At 36.0% G+C, this 21,408-nt stretch overlaps 1 protein-coding gene and 1 pseudogene across 1 annotated transcript in view; one reads left to right on the top strand and one right to left on the bottom strand.

Annotated features, from left to right (window-relative positions):
* The window catches only part of KCTD8 (potassium channel tetramerization domain containing 8), a 262,965-nt gene that overhangs the window by 115,085 nt on the left and 126,472 nt on the right, over positions 1-21,408 (bottom strand). The window lies entirely within an intron of this gene.
* LOC103075699 (dnaJ homolog subfamily A member 1 pseudogene) lies at positions 3,866-5,045 on the top strand (annotated as a pseudogene).

The raw sequence follows: 21,408 nt of genomic DNA, 5'->3' as shown, positions 1-21,408 counted from the left end.
AAAAATGCAATGTCGTGGAAGTCAAGTAATAGCTTTGACTTTCTTAATTACATAAGTTATATGTTCCTTATAATCTGGTCCAAGCAGTGAAGTGTGCATTAAGTAAGAAGTAAGTCCGTTTCCTTCACCAATGCAATCTCAATCCTCAGAAGCCTTTGGTGTGCATTACACCAGACGTTCATTACACCAGACATTCACCAGACATTCATATATATATATATATATATATATATATATATATATATATATCTTTGTTAGTTAATAATTTTAATTTCTTCTAGGGTTTGCATTTTTTATTTATTTATGTAACATTGTAATCTATTTTTCTTGAGTTACTTATCATTTTTAATATCATTTATTTTCCCTTGAATTATAAAAAGAGAAAATTAGCTACTTAGCTTTTCTTCCATTTCGCAAAATATTTTGGCATAAATTATTTTAGGTTCATAACTTTTGCATTCTCTTCTGTAAATATAAATTCTAAAAGTAATTTTCTTTATTTCTATAGCTTAATACTAAAAATGTTTAACCACTGTACAGAATTTAATATATGATTATGTAAACTTTATATACCATAGACTCAAAAAGTGGGATCGAACTCATAGTGATGTAAGATTATGTTATTTTAACTATTGTTTGTAGCTGCCTTTCCAACTTCTTTATAAGACTATTTTTGTATTCCATATTGCCCTCCCTGCCCCCATTTTCGGTGGAGGTTTTTCTTTTTATTTCCTGGAATACTTCCTCAAGTGATTTTGTTTTTCACAAAGTAAATATGTATAGTGAAATTTCTGAGTCATTCTACTCCTGCAAAAGTGTGTATTTTAACTTCACATTTGATCAATAACATATTCAGATACAGAACTCTAGGTTCACAACATTTTCCCTGAGACTTGGAAAGCCATTGTTCTAGGTTCTGATGTTCCTCATGAGAAGTCTGATGTCTTTCTGAGTGCCAGTTCTTTGAAATCAACATATATTAACATAATTGCTTTGTTTCATTTCTTTTTGGATGAGTTTAGGATTTTCTCTTTAACCCTGATATTCTAAAGTTTTGCCCTTTTGGTTCTTTTCATTCATCTCGCTTAGTAATTAAAAACTTGTTTTTACCTATGTATTCAGAACATCAGATAAGGCAAATAAGTGTCTCTCTATTCTCCCTCTAAAATTCCTTTTAGACATGCACTGGGCTTTTCTGATTTACTTTTCTTAATTATCCTCATAATTTTCATCTGTTTCTTTTTTGTCTAAATTCTGTCAGATTTCCTGATTTTTTTTCCTGGATGATTTGTTGCTCTTTTTTAAGATAATTTCTTCCACCAGTACACCTTAACTATGTTCATTTTTACACTCAGACTTTGTCTTTTTTTTATTTCCACAGTCATTTTTATAATTTATAAGTAATCATTCAAATAGTTTAATTTACACCTAAATCTTAATAAGGACAATTACATTTAACTTTAAGTTTTCTTTCATTCTCTGAATTATCTCTAATTCTCCAGAGCTGATTTTTCTTTTAGTTTACCTTGGTTCTTCCCTTCTCTTTGGTGATGTTAATTTTTTTTCAGATGTCACATGTTCATTCATAAGTATAAGTGAAATACTATCTTAGCTAGTATATGTGACTTAAATCTTTTTCTCACCAGTTATATATGTCTCTTATAGGTGATAGCTCTCTTCAACTGGAAGATCAACTGCAATTGTCAGTATAAATATTTGGGCATGTCAACAGGTAATCTTCCTATAGGCTGCACAGATAAGAAACAGGACATCAGACATCTACACTGCCAGAGGAAGGAGTAAGCAATTTGGCAGTGGAGACAGTCTTTTTACTACTTGATGAAACTATATTTCTTTTCATTTCTCTCTTTGGTCTTTTGTGGATCTAGAGCAGAGGTTGACACAAGTAACACGATTTTAATGGAACTCAGCCGTGCTCATTGGTTTAGGTACTATTTATGGTTGCTTTCATGCCAAGACAGAACTGAGTAGTTGCAACAGAAGATTATATGGCCTGAAAGACTTGACTTACTATCAAGTCTTTTGTTAAGAAAAGTTTGGCAACTCCTTGTCTAGGGTATCCTTAAGCTCCAAGATTCTTCTTTCTCATCCTCAATGCACACTAGTAACTGGGCTCAGGTAGATCACTTTCTGTGTTTAAGAAAGAAATTTCAGTACTTATCTTTATGTTAAAAATACCAGTTGTTAGATACTTAGTTTACAATAGGAAGGGGGAAGAAAGTCATCTGTCTCAGGTATTCTAAAGGTGTTTACTTAATAAATTATCTGGTTGATTCACAGTGGTCTTTGAATTTGTTGCCTCTGAATCTGGAGCATCTCTGGACTTCCTTGGGAAGTCCTTGCTTATCCCTGATATCTACAGGATATTCTACGTTTATCTTATGCTATCTGCTTTCTATATCCCAACTTTATGAAATTTCTGATTCATTATTGACATAAATTATTTCTTGTTATTATTGTAACTGTATTTTGGCTTCTGTTTTCATGAAATTTCTGACTGATTTATAAAAACTTGTGAAATAAGTGAGCTAGATTTTGGTGCTCAAGCTGTCATCTGGTACATGAAACTCCAAAGAAGAAAGTTTTACAAGAAGTAATAATCAATATTGCTAAATACTGCTGAGAATTCAAGTGAGATGTGGGGGAAAAGTGGCTCAAGACATAGAAACAAGGAGGTCATTGGTTACCTTGTAGATAGTAGGTTAAGTAGAATAGTGGGGGAAGAGGGCAGAGAGCAGTAACTTGGGGAATGATTGAGATTTGAAGAAACATACACATACAACTTCCTGGTGTTTGATTGTAAGGGAGAGGAGAGATATAGGTCAGTGTGTGACAGGAAAGTATGATTAAATTGTGGACTCATGTTTGCTTCTTTATGGTTATGGTTTATGTTTATGGTTGCTTTTCCTTTTTAAGATTAAAGTGAATACATCATATTTAAAATCCAGTGAAAAAAACTTTGAAACAGAAAGACATTTTATTTGAAGAAAGAAAAAGGAAAGGAGGGGGTATAATTTATGAAATGTGTCCTTGAACAGGCAGAAAAGAGTAGAATCCTGAGTAGAGATGGAAGAATTCACTTTAGATAAGATGGTAGACAGAAGGAGAGGAGGGAAGAGCAGTGTGGATACAGTCTAGAAATCGATAGCAGTAAGTCACAAAGGTTTTCATCCTTATTACTTTTAGTTTCTATGTGAGGAACCAGCTGGGAATGTGTGTTATGTGTTAGCTAGCCCAGGAAATTCAGAGAGGGTTGGAATAGCTGCCATAGATAATGAAGAGAGAAGAACTCAAATAACACTGAACTACTGAGGAAGCATTAAGGATCCAACTGAGGGTGGGCACCACTCTTTTAGGACAAGCTTCAGTTTGTAATATTCTGTAACAGCTTTCAGCACTCTGAATAAGGGTGCAGAAGAAGCACACAGTTAGATTTATCCAGAGTCAGGGTTTTACCCAGTAAAGAACCAGGAGATTTGCAAAACACTAACTGAAATTTGACCATGATGCTTAAGATGAATAGGAAGGAAGTAAAAATAGGAGGTGACTGATATGGAGAAGACATAGAGGATTTAGGGACTGCATACTTTTGTGGTTAAAAATGCATGGTAGTGTAAAAGCATGGAGTGAGAGAGTTGCAGGGAAAGATGCTGTGACTACAGAGTGAATTTTTAAATTTAAAATAATAGCGGCTACAAAAGACGATGGCTGCGGCGCTCCAGGCGGAACTTTCCAGAACGCTCGGTGAAAAAGCGGAGGAGCGGCGGCTGCCCGAGCTGCACATGGCAACGCGCTCCTTCCCGCTCCCCCACACCGGCATCGGCCCTCTCACAGGCTGTAGGAAATGGTGAAAGAAACCACTTATTATGATGTTTTGGGGGTCAAACCCAATGCCACCCAAGAAGAATTGAAAAAGGCTTACAGGAAACTGGCCTTGAAGTACCACCCTGATAAGAATCCAAATGAAGGAGAGAAGTTTAAACAGATTTCTCAAGCTTACGAAGTGCTCTCTGATGCAAAGAAAAGGGAATTATATGACAAAGGAGTAGAGCAGGCAATTAAAGAAGGTGGAGCAGGTGGTGGTTTTGGCTCCTCCATGGACATCTTCGATATGTGTTTTGGAGGAGGAGGCAGGATGCAGAGAGAAAGGAGAGCTAAAAATGTGCATCAACTCACAGTAACCTTAGAAGATTTAAATAATGGTGCAACAAGAAAACTAGCTCTGCAAAAGAATGTGATTTGTGACAAATGTGAAGGCCGAGGTGCTAAGAAAGGAGCAGTAGAGTGCTGTCCCAATTGCCAAGGTACTGAAATGCAAATAAGAATTCATCAGATAGGACCTGGAATGGTTCAGCAAATTCAGTCTGTCTGCATAGAGTGCCAGGGCCATGGGGAGCAGATCAGTCCTAAAGATAGATGTAAAAGCTGCAATGGAAGGAAGATAGTTGGAGAGAAGAAAATCCTAGAAGTTCATATTGACAAAGGCATGAAAGATGGCCAGAAGATAACATTCCACGGTGAAGGAGACCAAGAACCAGGACTGAAGCCAGGAGATACTATCATCGTTTTAGATCAGAAGGACCATGCTGTTTTTACTCGATCTTTTCACGTGTATGAACATACAGCTGGTTGAGGCATTGTGTGGCTTCCAAAAGCCAATATCTACTCTTGACAACCGAACCATAGTCATCACTTCTCATCCAGGTCAGATCGTCAAGCATGGAGATATCAAGCGTGTGCTAAATGAAGGCATGCCAATTTATCGTAGACCATATGAAAAGGATCGCCTAATCATTGAATTTAAGGTAAACTTTCCTGAGAATGGCTTTCTCTCCCCGGATAAACTCTCTATGCTGGAAAAACTCCTACCTGAGAGGAAGGAAGTAGAAGAGACTGATGAAATGGACCAGGTAGGACTAGTGGACTTTGATCCAAATCAGGAAAGACGGCACCATTACAATGGAGAAGCATATGGGGATGATGAACATCATCTTTGGGGTGGTGTTCAGTGTCAGACCTCCTAATGGGGCCAGTGAATAACACTCACTGCTGGCATTTTATTTGTAGTAGTGATTGAGTGAAGGACTATAATCATAACATGCTCACTACTTGCTATTGTTTGTTTTAATATTCAACTGTAGTAGTGTTTTAAAAGTTAAATGAAGAATAAACTCGAATATAAAAGCTCTGACTTTGCCCTGTATGTATGATGACTTCAGTGTGCAAGATAAGTTTAATACTTGTAAAAACTACTTAAAAAAATTTCCCCTAGCATTTGTTAGGCCATATTTTGTAATTGATTTCAGCTATGTACATGGAATAGCTTAGACTGAAATGCCAGGTATATGTATTGGCTTCAGTGTATGACCCTTAATTGCTAAGCTATGAAGTTAAAATTGTATTTAACTGGCAGTCAGACAAAGAATTTGTAGAGAAGTGTTGGTCTGTATAGTGGTATTAAGTGGGATTCATTGTGATGCCTCTGCATGTATTCTATTGCCTCGTTACTTGAAGATGGCATGCTATATAATTTAGCCTGTGGTATCAGTGATAGAAATGATACTTTTCTAAAGAAGGGGTTTATCATATAACATGCTGCTTCTTGAGGGCTTGCACTTGTAGGATTGCATTCCCTTCTGCTGTGCCATCTTTTTTTAATATATCTAGCTATTGGTCCTGGTTACTTTTTTTTTTCTTCCTTCTCTTTGGACCACAGTAAGCCTTAGAGTAGTCACTTCCGGAGCGGGGTAACTTAGAGGTTAGAGTCATGAGAAGTAATTTGCATGTATGAGTTAGGAAGGTGTTTTGCAGGTATGTTACAGGCTTACTTTAAACCATTTAACTTATGCTCCAAAGTAACTGTAATTTAATGTTGGTAGAATAGCAAATTATGAAGAGCTTTAATTGTATGTTTAAAGTCATATGTTCACAAGCTTAAATCTGGATATCAGAATTTAAGCAGTTCCTGAAATGTATGAAGGTCTCCTTAATATACTGATTCAAAAGCAAAAAATAAATAAATAAAATAAAATAATAGAGATAATGCACTCCTGTGCCATGATCTTCTTATAGATAAATTTCTAGTTAAATTCTCACTTCAAATTGAAGACCTATTATTTAATTTCTCTCAGAGATGAGAAAATCAAGTATAAGAACAGTAACTTGCAAAGGTTTACACAATGCCAAAAACTGATGGACCTGAAATTTGAAAAGTATAGCTGTTTGTAAAATCAATCCTATATTCTTCACGTTCTCCCTGTGTCTCAATGGTATTTCCAATGAGAAGTGGACCAGTAGAGAATGACACTACTATGCCCTGTTCCCATAGAGCATCAAGTCCTGCAGCAAGTTACTCTTATCCGCTCCTATATTTTATGTCTATCCTTTCATACACAATTTCACATAAAGAAAATGATCGCTTTGTGAAAATGTTTGGGCACTCCAGATCTGGAGGGAATTTTTGATTTGCAACTAGGTTTTTTTAAAGGCACTTAGAAAAGGATATTTCAGAATTTTCTTCAGTAGAAACCCACTTTAGATTCTGGTATTGCCTTAAATTATAAGAATACATGTTATGATTCAGATATATAGCTATGCCTAGTCACTGGTACCTTTTCCCTGTAAATATTATGAAATAAGGCTTCATACATTTTGGTGGTGTAGAGAGAATCACTGAAAAATAGACCTCAGCCAATAAAGTATTTTTATTTTGGAAGCATAATTACAGCCTTAGAAAACTCTGCTAGAATTCATTTTCAGGAAAAGTTTTGCAATTGAAAGACTGGATGCACAACAGTAAAGCAGCAGTTGTGTGTGAGAAAATGGAGCCAAGGTTATTGAATCTATAATAAATCCCTATGCAATGGTGACTGGAAGAATGGAAGAGAGAGAAATGAAACAAAATCCATTATTCCTGATTCTAAGAAAAGCCCATCAATACCTCCTCTTTTCTAATGTACCTTGTTTAAGACATTTTAAGAAGGCAAGCAAAAGGACAAGATTAGAGTGACAGGAGAAGCCTGATAGTGGAACCAGCGGCCTCACAAAATGGCATTTCCAGATGGATCTGCACATGCTGTTCTTCATGCCTAGAATCTGCTCCTTGCAATGCCCATACTCCATTTCTTCCATTTGTGTTCCAAAAGTACCATGTGCTCACAGCAGCCTTCATCAACCTCCCTGGGTAAACACTTCCTACCCTGTTTTGCCTATCACTTCACTCTGTACCGATTTCCTTTGAAGTATTTGTCATAATACCTGTTTTACTTGTACTTTTTATTCTCACTTTCTGTCCTCTCTTTAACCCCTATTTTTTACTGTATGAGCGATTAGATCAGGATCAAGGCTGTTTTATGCACAGTTGCCCACCATGAACCTTGTATACAGTATGTACTTGATTATCTTTTGCTGATTTAATTAATTAATCTGCCATCCTCATCTTTATGACAACAGTCTTCCAGAGGCTTACTGTAAGATTCACTGCGTCACTCAGGTTTGTAATTGAGTGCAGGCAACAGAGACTCTACAGTGGCTTGTCCAAAGGATATAGCTGTTTCACTTTATTTTTTCACATAACAAAGTGCTCAGAGGTACGTAGTAGTTCAGGAAAGGTGTGACAACTCCATATTACCATTGTCTTAAAATCCTTTGATTTTTCTGTTTTCCCAGCCTTAGCATCCTGCAAGAGAGACTGGAAAATGTGTTTTTTGCTTGTTGGGAATATTGTAAAAAATATCAGTGTTCTGTTCATAAGAAATAAGTCTGAGAGAAGAATTAATAGTCCCTTTACACACACTAGAATGCCTCCTGATTGATATATAACAACAACAAAAAATCATAATCACATGATCACCCCAGCAGGCATAATCAGCTATAGAGACTGTTCTATACAGGAAACAAAATCTTTATCAGAGAAGGTCTAGAGAATACTGAGTTAAAATGAAGAGAGGTAGATAAATGAGATAACAATGGAATGGAAGGACAAGACAGCCTGATGTATACATATTCACTTTAGGGATGGCTTGTCCAATGAGATAGGAATATTCAAAGTTTGTTGAAAAGGCATCTTCTTCTCTAGACCCTATTCGAATTGACACAGTCAAATCAATTCTGGGACCCTCTCTTTTCTATACTTCATTTTCTGACTAAATCCTTTCTTAAGGGCATATTCTTTCTTTTGATATTTTACTATATGAAATTAAATTAAATTTAGTCTTGTAATTCAAGAAGTTGGTATTTCTCTTTAGGGCAACTTTGTATATCTCTGAGCTGATCTAGTATGTGTTGACTTCAAAGTTTAACTCTCAGAAAACAATTTCATTCGCATTTTTTCCCAAGTGCTCCTGAGACATTTCAGCATAGTCATAAAATATTGACAACGAATATATGTAGTAGACAATACCTAGTGTGCAATCTTAAAATTGAGTAATAAATATTCATCATAAAATATCTTTCAAAGTTTGCTTAACTATTCCTTCAATTGCCCCTTAGGCTGGATAATTGTCCCCAATAGTATTTTAGGAATAAAGATTCTTCTGCTAATGTCCAATGTTGATACTGGCTTCCCCTTGGAGACTTTTGGTAAATATATTATTTTCTTAACCTAAGAACTGTTAACATTTCTGAATGTGTGATTGCTTAACAGTTTACCAATTTATTCTTTTTTTAAGTGTAAGGATTTGGAATCTGAATGGTCCAATTTGAGGCTGGCTTTACAATACTAACTGTGATTTTAGGCAACTCACTTGACATCCCTGAACTTGATTTTCTCCATCCAGTGACACATCTGCCAAGCTATCATATAAAATTGTTTAAAATATCAAATTACATAGGCATGAGAAAAAAGTAGGATGGAAGGAACGATGTTGGCTAAGGCAAGAATTTCTAAGTGTTGCTTAACTAAATTACTACAATTCTGGAAGAAAGAACTTTAAATACAATTGTCTGTTTGAATATAGCCAATGCAGATCTCTAGCCACAATTGCCTCTTTGGAGGGTTGCAAAGAGTTTGGATATATAAGCTGAAATACCTCAGATGTGTGTATGTAAGGCCCCTGAAAATACAGGAGGAATTCAAGGTAAAGAGAATAGTTCAAAAACTGTAGGGGGGAGGGTGTGAGGGCAAGCTCTCCTAGCACTGCCATCTTCTAGAATAGAACTCTGAGGCATCTAATAATTATAAATTGAAACCTGGCATTCTAGGTTTTTATGAAAATATATTAGTCAAGTTAAAAAGGTAAAACCTGTTTTATTTAATAATTTACTAATTCAATATACAATTTAAAATATTCATACATATAGTATATATTCTTGCCCCACATCTGCAAATGTTATTAGCAGCTGGCTTAAATCTTAATCTCTCCCTATACTTAAGAAATATTTATAAATAGCCCTACAGAAGGAGGTGTATTTTCATCTCCTTAATTCATGCAGTATATAATCAATCCAGTGTTACACGGCACGAGACATCCAAAACAGGGCAGAAAGAAACTTGTAGAGATATAAGATATACATTTCATCTGCTTCAAACACTGGTGAGGTGGGAAAAATCTAGACTCAAGGCATCACTTTTCAAAATAGAATCTCTAAATATACAGGAAAAACAAATGTGAACAAGGCAACCATTGTGCAAATGGCCAGGCAGAAGATGTGCTCTAAAGTACTCAGTTTGAAATGCATATCCCTTGTATGCCATTGCTTCTTCTGCTATGTTCACAACTTTATATTGTTCTGGGGTTTTGTTTGCTCGATTCATTGAGTAAATTGGGCATATTCTATGTGTGATGAGCCTTTTGTATATTTTTAACATTCAACACTTCATATTTTGGGTCATTTTTACCCTCAGGAACAACAGCATAGCACCAATCACACTATGATTAAACATGATTTTGTATGTGTGTGCGTGCGTACGTGTGTGTGTGTGTTTCAGTAGCTGTCTATCACCTAGATTAATTTTTTCTAAAAAAACAGGATTCTACTTTGTGCGATATGTCTTTAACCTCTATGGGTTTAGAATTACGATTAAATCAGTCTGATTTGATGAAAGTGATTACTTAAATCCCTCAGAATATAAAAACCTCAGGCCTATTCCCATATATTTTACTTACTCACAGGGTTTGGGACCTGAATTACCGAGATAATTGCCTTCACTCTTCACTGTATTTCTCTAAACAATTTAAAACTTAAGCACCATTTTATTTTTCACATTTTAGCTAATCTTATTTTTTTTTTGTATAAAACAGGTTGTGTCTTTCTTCCTCAGCTTTATGCCCTATTTGTTTGTCTAGTTACTTTTCTCCCTACTTGTTATTTACTACGGATGGCCATGGATGATACTCCTGTCTTTCTAATATCTGAACATCTTAAAGCAAGCTGTTTTCCAGAAAGATTCCCATGCATGAGTAACAAGTATTCTGACAGTGAAATTAACCACCTCATATTCTTCATCCCTTTATTCTTCCAAATGAGAAAAGTAACTTTGTTATGTAAGAAGTCATTACTTCATCTACTCATCAGCTGTTTCTGACATGCTCCAGCTGGCTCTCAGTTTGTAAATAAAATTACACAAGAATGAAAATGAAGACTATTTCAGAGCATTTTCAAGGAAGATTTGTTCCTTTAATGGGCTCTTTGCTGAAAGATATGGTTTTAATTTGTGAGAAAATAAAAGTGCAGTTCAAACAAGTGAAGCATACAAAGTCAGGGGTCGAAAGACTTTCTTAGGGCTTCCCTGGTGGCGCAGTGGTTGAGAGTCCGCCTGCCGATGCAGGGGACATGAGTTCGTACCCCGGTCCGGGAAGATCCCACATGCCGTGGAGCGGCTGGGCCCGTGAGCCTTGGCCGCTGAGCCTGCGCGTCCGGAGCCTGTGCTCCGCAACGGGAGAGACCACAACAGGGAGAGGCCCTCGTACCGCAAAAAAAAAAAAAAAGACTTTCTTATTTTTTTATAGGAAGAAGTTCAACCTCCATATGAAGTGAAATCACAAGCACAACTTTTGCTGTGATTTATCTCTTAACAGTTTGGGCAATTCATCGAAAAACAATTTAAAATTTAGTCTGGTTTATATCAGTTTTTCATACATATTAGTTTCAGAATCCAATATTTTTTCCAAGTAAAGTATTAAGCACATTAAGTTCAGCCTCACCATTTCTATTTTCTTGTAATTATAGGTCTCTGTTTTACTTTTTCTGGCAAATAAAATATTTCCTAATTAATACACCAGGTTGATAAAGAATGTTTGCATAATGTGCTCCACGGTAGCTCTGGTTGCAAGAGATTTTATAAATATTTGAGCTGAGAGCAAACCCTAAGGATACAGTGAAATAATCAAGGCTCAGAAAGAACACAAGAGTCTGAGATAAAGTTACTTATTATTATCATTAATATTATAATTAGTATTATTTTATTTAAATGTTTACAGAGGTAGGAATTAAGAAAACACAGTCTCTGGAGACAGACTTTCTGTACTCACATGCCAGCTTCACCACTACCTAGCTGTTTAGCTGTGCGATCTTGGGCAGTTACTCAGCATATCTATGCCTTGATAGCCTCATGTGTTGAATGGGGCCAGGGTTGGGGAGCGGTAAATAAAGCAGGTCGTAACTCATATAGGCATTGTGAAGATTTAATGATTCATTACAAACTGTAATCATTTCCTGAACACTTGCTTTGCTTCAGACACTATTCTAAGCAATTTATAATCCCCAAAGTTTGTAACTTTAAGTTTTAAAATATTAATTTTGAAAGCTCATTGGCAATTTATACACTCCTTCAGGGATATTTCTTTTACAGGAAAATAAAGTAATGCCACTATCTCATATCAAGTAATAATTTAACAGTTTTACTAATATTTAACTGTCCTATGTATTGTCTTCATTTTCAAATACAAATACATAAAAAATAGATTTATTGGTTGTAGAAGGCACTCTGCACAAAGCATCAACATAAAAATAAACCACATAGTTGCTAAATTTGTTGATGACAATGGCAACCATGTTGTAATTGACTTATCTTTAAAGGATTTTTCCTAATATCCACTAAATGTCTTATTCTGACTCCAGCAAACATATTTGAATTAGAGAGAGATCTTTGCACAACTGAGAATTGCATGACCACTTTGTTAATATATACTCTGGTAAATCCAATGATTTGGCCCTACTACATGATTCTTCTCTTAGCTTCTAGCAATTTTCACATGGAAGGCATCCATAAAATATATTGATATTATTGTGCATAGTAAGAACTTATTAAAAATAAATGTAGATGATTTTCCATTAACTATTCTGTGCTAGCAAAGACCATGAGAATCAAGCTGCTAAATAATCAGTGGCATCCTGAGAGTTGCTTTTAAGCTTCAACAAATAATAGATGTGACTGAACTCAGCTAGGGGAAATAGTTCCAGCTTTTATTCAGTCTAATCTTAACTACCCGCAAGTTACTTTGGAAAATCCATTAATCTTCAGAGAGCTCTGAGATTTACTTCATTACTGACTGTCAGTAGAAACTGAGTTCGCCCATCACTCCCTGGCAGCTAAGGAGTAGAGAAAAAAGAGAACTGGGTTCTCGTCCCCATCCTATAGCCACTTAGTTGATATATTGTACGAGTCACTTATGGTCCCAGGGCTTTTGTATTTCCATCTACATATTGACACTAAAATATCTCTCTTAAAATCTTGTTAACTGTTTGGATACTGCGTAGGTACCATGAGAACCAAAGTGTTCCTTTTGGAACATTACATCAGAGAAGTAAATATTACTTTAAGGTCTTATGCTAATTAATGGGTTTCAATAGTTTTAAGGATAAATTCTCTACTTTTTGTTTTTCAAGATAGAAAACAATTTTGCTATTTTTACTTCTAAAATCTGTCTTATTTAAAACATGCGTAGATATCAAAAATGTCATTCACAAATTAACTGCATTTCTGGCAAAGATGAAGTTTTGTAGGTAATATTCTGAAAACTTTGAGAAAAAGTCACCTCTCCCATTTTACATGTTTCTTTTTTTTTTTCTTTTTTCTTTTTTTTTTGCGGTACGCGGGCCTCTCACTGTTGTGGCCTCTCCTGTTGCGGAGCACAGGCTCCGGACGCGCAGGCTCAGCGGCCATGGCTCACGGGCCCAGCTGTTCTGCGGCATGTGGGATCTTCCTGGACCAAGGCACGAACCCGTGTCCCCTGCATCGGCAGGCGGATTCTCAACCACTGCGCCACCAGGGAAGCCCTACATGCTTCTTAATAAGTTTGTACTATGTTCTCTCCTCTTTTCAGAGGGTCTCTCTGAAGCACAATTTCAGTTCCATCATGAGGTGGAACTGGTACTGGTCTGAATCAAGCCTCTCATGAACTGCTCCTGGCTTGACCAGTTCCACCGTGTGACTGTGGTTTAGTCATTCAACCTGTCCAGTCTCAGTTACCTCACCGACAGCAAAGGAGGGACAAGTGGGAAAACTGCCTCACTACTGGAAGTGAACCAGCAACACTGGTATCACCCAGGACCTTGTAGGAAATACAGAAACTAAAGCCCAGACTTGCTGAATCAGAACTGACATCTTAAAATCCCCAAGTGTTTCCTGTACACATTAAACTTTGAAAAGTGTTAAAAGAATGAAGTTTAACAACTGTGAGAGCAGTTTGTAATTTGTAAAGTTCTATAGATATGTAACACAGCCATTATTCTCATGTTCCTAATTCCAGATACAATTAACCCTGAGCTTTTTCTTTCAAATCAGATTTAAAACATAAGCACCCAACACAAACTTTTGTACTAGAATATGAACAATTAATATATTATTGGGTGAAAAACAAAGGTGATATTTACCCAAAGAAAACACTAATACTAATTCAAAAAATATATACACATCAATGTTCATTGCAGCATTATTTAAAACAGCCAAGATATGGAAGCAACCTAAAGTGTCCATCGTAGATGAATGGACGAAGAAAATGTCGTATATATACACAATGGAATATTACTTAGCCATTAAAAAGAATGAGATCTTGTCCTTTGGGACAACATGATTGGACCTAGAGGGTATTATAACAAGTGAAATAAATCACAGAGAAAGACAAATACTGCATGATGTCACTTAAATGTGAAATCTAAAAAAAAAAAAAAGGCAAAATGAAAACAGTCTCATAGATACAGAGAACCAACAGATGCTTGCCAGAGGGTACGGGGGTGAGGTGGAACAAAATAGGTGAAGAGGATTAAGAGGTACAAACCTCCAATTATATAATAAATAAGTCATCGGGATGTAATATGCAGCATAAGGAATATGGTTAATAGTATTGTAATAACTTTGTATGGGCAAGATGGTTACTAGACTTATCATGGTGATCACTTCTAATGTATGCAAATGTCAAATTATTATGTAGTATACCTGAAACTAACATAATTAGTCAATAACAAATACAGTCAACTATATTTCAATAAAAAAGAAGCCATAAAAATGTGAGTTGAGAATGTAGAGCACTTGTTGTAAATGAAATATTTATAACAGTCTATTACATAATTTTAAGATACAAAGGACTCAAATCACTAGTTTTTTCTCTTCAATGTTATAATGCCAATACAGGTAGGTGGTGACAGCCGGTGAAGAAGGAAGGTAGATTTTAAAATGTAATTAAAATCAAAATGTGTTTTGTAACAGGTCATGTAGGGAACCATTCATGGAGTAGCATGCACTAAACCTGGAAATCAATTTTAACAATCCAAATAAATTACCTTCTAAATTTCTTGGAATAAGCTTTACCACATAAAATTTAAATGTCCGTTCTAAATTTGAGCTCATAGATTTTTAGCTTAGAGGACACTATAGTGAGTATAACTCTGACTTTTCATTTAAGACCATTGCAGCTTCCACGTACTGGCATTTCCCAATACCATGAGAAATATATCCTGAAACCATGTGGCTCAATATCTCACAATTTGGCCACCACACCTACTTTATATTCTATATAGAAAAGCCTGAACAATTCAGAAAAAAATGCACATGACCCTGTTGGCTCTTTCTATCGTCATTCTACTTTTCAATGTAACTGAAAGCCTCATGTTTCAGATTAGATATGCCTGAATCATAGCAGTTAGGTGGATCTTTTGGTTAATCTTCCAGGCACCAGTGATATGCTGTTAGAATTTCCCACAAAATTTACAAATGTGGGTCAAACCTCAGGCCGATATTTCACTTATACAAATTTTACCCACTCTTGACTATTTGCTTGAGCCCTCAGGTCAATGTTGTCTTTACTTTTCTATAACACTATCACTAGTTCATTCCTATGTTTTATTTAATTCTGCCTTTCTCAAATATATCAATTTCTCTTCTTACCTTATGAATTTTTAGAAATTTGAATCTCTAGGATTGAGCTTCCTACTCTAGTTTTCATCAGCATCTGTTATTCATGGGTGTTATCAGTATCAATATCTATATCTATCAATATCAGAATATTATCTATTTTGCAGAGACTCCAGCCCATCTTTGCCGTACCTTTTATGATTAAAAGTAAGTAGCTAATTGTGGTATGTATTATGGAAAAAAATTAGAATTGAAAATCAAAGAGACCTGGGTATAAATTAGAGTCTGACAGTTACACTCTCAAGAGGTGTAAACTTGAGTTAAATTACCCAACTCAAGTGGTGCTAGGAAAACTGGACAGGTACATGTAAAAGTATGAGATTAGATCACTCCCTAACACCATACACAAAAATAAGCTCAAAATGGATTAAAGACCTAAATGTAAGGCCAGAAACTATCAAACTCTTAGAGGAAAACATAGGCAGAACACTCTATGACATAAATCACAGCAAGATCCTTCTTGACCCATCTCCTAGAGTAATGGAGATAAAAACAAAAATAAACAAATGGGACCTAATGAAACTTCAAAGCTTTTGCACAGCAAAGGAAACCATAAACAAGACCAAAAGACAACCCTCAGAATGGAAGAAAATATTTGCAAATGAATCAACTGACAAAGGATTAATCTCTAAAATTTATAGGCAGCTCATGCAGCTCAATAACAAAAAAATAAACAACCCAATCCAAAAATGGGCAGAAGACCTAAATAGACATTTCTCCAAAGAAGATATACAGATTGCCAACACACACATGAAAGAATGCTCAACATCATTAATCATTAGAGAAATGCAAAACAAAACTACAATGAGATATCATCTCACACCAGTCAGAATGGCCATCATCAAAAAATCTAGAAACAATAAATGCTGGAGAGGGTGTGGAGAAAAGGGAACACTCTTGCACTGCTGGTGGGAATGTGAATTGGTTCAGCCATTATGGAGAACAGTATGGAGGTTCCTTAAAAAACTATAAATAGAACTACCATATGACCCAGCAATCCCACTACTAGGCATATACCCTGAGGAAACCAGAATTCAAAAAGAGTCATGTACCAAAATGTTCATTGCAGCTCTATTTACAATAGCCCGGAGATGGAAACAACCTAAGTGCCCGTCGTCGGATGAATGGATAAAGAAGATGTGGCACATATATACAATGGAATATTACTCAGCCATAAAAAGAAACGAAATTGAGTTATTTGTAATGAGGTGGATGGACCTAGAGTCTGTCATACAGAGTGAAGTAAGTCAGAAAGAGAAGGACAAATACCGTATGCTAACACATATATATGGAATTTAAGAAAAAAAAAAAGTTATGAAGAACCTAGGGGTAAAACAGGAATAAAGGCACAGCCCTACTGGAGAACAGACTTGAGGATATGGGGAGGGGGAAGGGGGAGGTGTGATAGGGCGAGAGAGAGACATGGACATATATATACTAACAAACGTAAGGTAGATAGCCAGTGGGAAGCAGCCGCATGGCACAGGGATACCAGCTCGGTTCTCTGTGGCTGCCTGGAGGGGTGGGATAGGGAGGGTGGGAGGGAGGGAGACAAAGAGGGAAGAGATATGGGAACATATGTATATGTATAACTGATTCACTCTGTTATAAAGCAGAAACTAACACACCATTGTAAAGCAATTATACCCCAATAAAGATGTTAAAAAAATGAAAAAAAGAAAAAAAAAATTACCCAACTTATACTCTGAACCTTGGTGAATCTGTCTATATAGCAGGTATGAAAAATGGCTACCAGAAATTCACACCAGAAATGTGAATGCTAAATAAGGTAATATATGCAATGCGCTGGTACATAGTAAATGTAGGACTCAGTTTCATGTGGGATTGGTTGTGTGATGATGATGATGACTGAGATGATGACAAAGACAATGTGTTGATGATGCTGATTCAGAGCTTCAATTACTTTCCTGTTTGAGCCAGAGAATAGAGAGCTATAGCAACAACATTCTCCCAAAGCAGAGAGGACATTGTAACACTGCCCCCTCCAACCCCAACCTCATCACCTCTTAGATGCTTTATGATAAGACAGGAGAACTTTTACTTTTGTGGATTACACCTGTTAAACAGTTTTCATCTTTGGAGACATTGTTCTTAATCCCAGGTACATTATAAACTGAGAAGGCTTGGTAGTCTCACGTGACTTCTAAAGAAAGTCCGCAAAAAAATAAAATATGAAAAAAATTACATTTTTGTAGCTATCTGATTCTTCTAGGTTCAGCAATAGATTTTTGATGGAAAGAATAGCTCTAATTGTCAGAGGTCTTAATACATTAATATATACAAATTAAATACATATTCTTAATTTTACATCCTCTAATAATGTCAAGAAAGATGGAGAACCAGAATATTAATTACATACAGACACACCCAATGTTGAAGATATTTTAATTCAATGATGATAGGTATAAAATTAGCTCCTACACACTTTAACATAGTATTTTACAATTATTTTCTTTAAAAAAATATATCCACTCAATTTAATATTCTTCATTCTGTTATAAAACACTGAGAAAATGATTTGGATTCAGTGAGAGAAAATAGATGGCAGGGTCTTAATGACTGGATAATCATATTGTTCTTAATATAGTTAATGTGACAAGATGTGTATTCAAATCAATCTGCCAGAAAAACTCACTGCCATTTTTTTTTTTTTTTTTTGCGGTACGCGGGACCTCTCACCGTTGCGGAGCACAGGCTCCGGACGCGCAGGCTCAGCGGCCATGGCTCACGGGCCCAGCCGCTCTGCGGCATGTGGGATATTCCCAGACAGGGGCAAGAACCCGTGTTCCCTGCATCGGCAGGCGGACTCTCAACCACTGCGCCACCAGGGAAGCCCCTCACTGCCATTTTTGAGTAGAAAAATTCACTGTTCATCTTTCATCTTCCTTGTTGATTTGGAGATAGCAATTTACAGAAGCAAACTACAGAAATATAAATATATATATATAGAGAGAGAGAAAGACAGACAGAAAGACAGAGACAGAGAGAGGTGGAGAGAGAAAAGGCAAGCCTACAAGAGTCCATGCAAATAACTGTTTCATTCTGAGACCGATTTTTCAAAAGCCTGAAATAACTCACAAATGATAAAGAGTTATTATACAGTTACTCCACAGAAACTAATGGATACCCTCAAGTAAAACACAGGCCAAATTTCTCTCAGATCATCACGCTTTGACAGGTATAAAGTTTAATGCAATATGTGAAAAGAAACACTTTAAGGAGTCAGAAGACCTAAATTTCACTGACTGTTCAATTAATTTCTAGCTACACAATCTCCAGTAAGTCACAGCTTCTAAATTTCAATATTCTTTTTTTGGGAGTATAATTGCTTTACAATGTTGTGTTAGTTTCTGCTATACAATGAAGTGAATCAGCTATATGTACACCTATATTCCCTCCCTCTTGGACCTCCCTCCCACCCCCGCATTCTGCCCATCTAGGTCATCACAGAGCACCGAGCTGAGCTTCCTGTGCTTTATTGCATGTTTCCACTAGCTATCTATTTTACGCATGGTAGTGTATATATGTCAATCCTAATCTCCCAATTTGTCCTACCCTCCCCTTCCACCCTATGTCCACATGACCGTTCTCTACATCTGCGTCTCTATTCCTGCCCTGCAAATAGGTTGATCTGTATACCATTTTTCTAGATTCCACATATATGCATTAATATGTGATATTTGTTTTTCTCTTTCTGACTTACTTTACTCTGTATGAAAGACTCTAGGTCCATTGACATCTCTACAAATGACCCAATTTCATTCCTTTTTAAGGCTGAGTAATATTCCATTGTATATATGTACCACATCTTCTTTATTCATTCATCTGTCATTGGACACTTAGGTTGTTTGCATGTCCTGGCTATTGTAAATAGTGCTGCAATGAACATTGGGGTACATGTGTTCTTTTGAATTATGGTTTTCTCAGGGTATATACCCAGTAGTGGGATTTCTGGGTCATATGGTAGTTCTATTTTTAGTTTTTTAAGGAACCTCCATACTGTTCTAGAAGGACTTGGAGTAGATCAACTTGTGTTTTTCAAACTAGTCTTCTTTAACAGTCAACTTTTTCAAACACAGTCTGTACAGTACATTTCTAACAGATGACAGTGGATCTGCTCTGTTGGAAGGAAGATGAGAGAAACATGGTCTAGTAACTTCAGCCTTATCTGTCACACATGGCTATTATACAAATACCTTGAACACTGTTTCAAATCAATTATTTCCACTTCTACAAGTTATTCATCATAAGTCTATGAATTTCAGTCTTTCAACACAGAGGAGAATGGAATATTAGTCAACAGTTTTATTCTCAGTGGAATCACACAGCATAGGTGCTTAACAAATGGTTATTGACTTGAATGCCTTTATCTGCAATTCTACCTTATATTTATGTACTATTTTACTTCTTACAAAGAACTTCCACATTTTCTCATTCTCTCACTTGCTTTTGCCACTTATGAAGTAGGCAAGACAAGTATAAATAAGAGATTCTTTCTTACTGTATTCATCTTTCTCTTTAAAAAAATCTCAGTAGTTAGGAAAAGACAAATCCATCATACTAATTCCATCTTGAATGATTATATTTTTATCAGACCACACAGTACACATACCCCATATTCATATCACTCTTTCAAAAATGCCTTTTGTTTTATATGAGAGACCAGTGATTCTCTTCCTTGGCACTATTGACATTTGGGGTTGGATAATTCTTTGTTGAGGGATGCTATCCTGTGAACTATAGGATGTTTACTGGCATCCCTGGTCTTTACCCTCTACATACTTTTTAAATTTCCCCAGTTGCTACAACTGAAAATGTCTTCAGATGTTGTCAAATATCCCCTAGGAAGCAAAATCACCTCCAGTAGAGAGCCACTTAGTAGACAAACACTGAGACTAAATGTAATGATGGATTCATTTCAATATGCCTGCCATATTTTCAACTATTTGCACAACTGAATAGAGAACAATGCCACTCTTCGTTGTTGTTGTTGTTGTTGTTAAATGGCCCAAATAACCAACCGAATCTACTGAAGCCTTCTCATTTTACCCATATGGAGACAGTGGAATGAGTACCTCCTAGGACATGTGGGTAATTTATTAGACCTTGGAAGACACTGTATCTCTTCATTGATATTGAAGATAGAGACAGGAAATCTAATACAGAGACCAGGAAAGATGTGAGTGCTAAAATGAATATTATGACTCTAATTATATAGAACAGCAGACTGTATAGAAAATATCATGTGCTTAAATAAGTCACCAGTAAATTAAGGGAAGCCTTTTATTGGAAATATTCTGGATAAAAATCTGTGCTACTGTATTAAAGACATAACTCAATACTTCTCAAATACTGTGCTTTACCCATATCCTCCCAGTGACGCACAGCAGTAGTTCAATTGTCAAAGGTAGAGCTGAGCACAAGCTGGGTGTAACTAAGGTCAAGTCTTCAATTAATACTTAAGGACAATACATAACTGACAGTCCTTCAAGGAAGACTGTGATGACTACTCGAAACTGACCCCATCACTCATCCACTTCTCCATACATTTATTAAATGATCACTTTATGTGATAATATGTATGAGATTAGAAAGTAAAGATAATATAGCAGCTGAGCTAAAGATGTGATGTATGGAGGTGAATGAGACTGATGATATGGAGATGGACAGTCTTTTGACAGAAAAGTTTTAAATATGAAATGCAAAAACATAAGGCAAATCCAAATGTAAAAAGGAGTAGTGGCTATATTATTAATTGCCAAAGAAATTAAAGGAAAGAAGGTCGATCACTTTATATATTTAAAAATTAATATGCATAGAAAGATCTAATATTCATAATCCTTTATACACTAAAAAGGTATCAACAAAATATTGGTGCAAAGACTATTAGAAGTATGAGAAAAACTGAACAAAATGCAACGCTAAATAGCACTACCAATTTATTGTCAATTAAGAAGGCAGAAATTAGGACAGAATTTGAAGAATAGAATTAATACAGTTGAGTTAATAGCTAA

Source organism: Lipotes vexillifer, unplaced genomic scaffold (genome assembly GCF_000442215.2).
Source record: "Lipotes vexillifer unplaced genomic scaffold, Lipotes_vexillifer_v1.1 scaffold1187, whole genome shotgun sequence".
Classification (NCBI taxonomy): Eukaryota; Metazoa; Chordata; class Mammalia; order Artiodactyla; family Lipotidae; genus Lipotes; species Lipotes vexillifer.
Note: the sequence above shows the minus strand (reverse complement) of the source record. Positions and strands in the feature narration are given on the sequence as shown.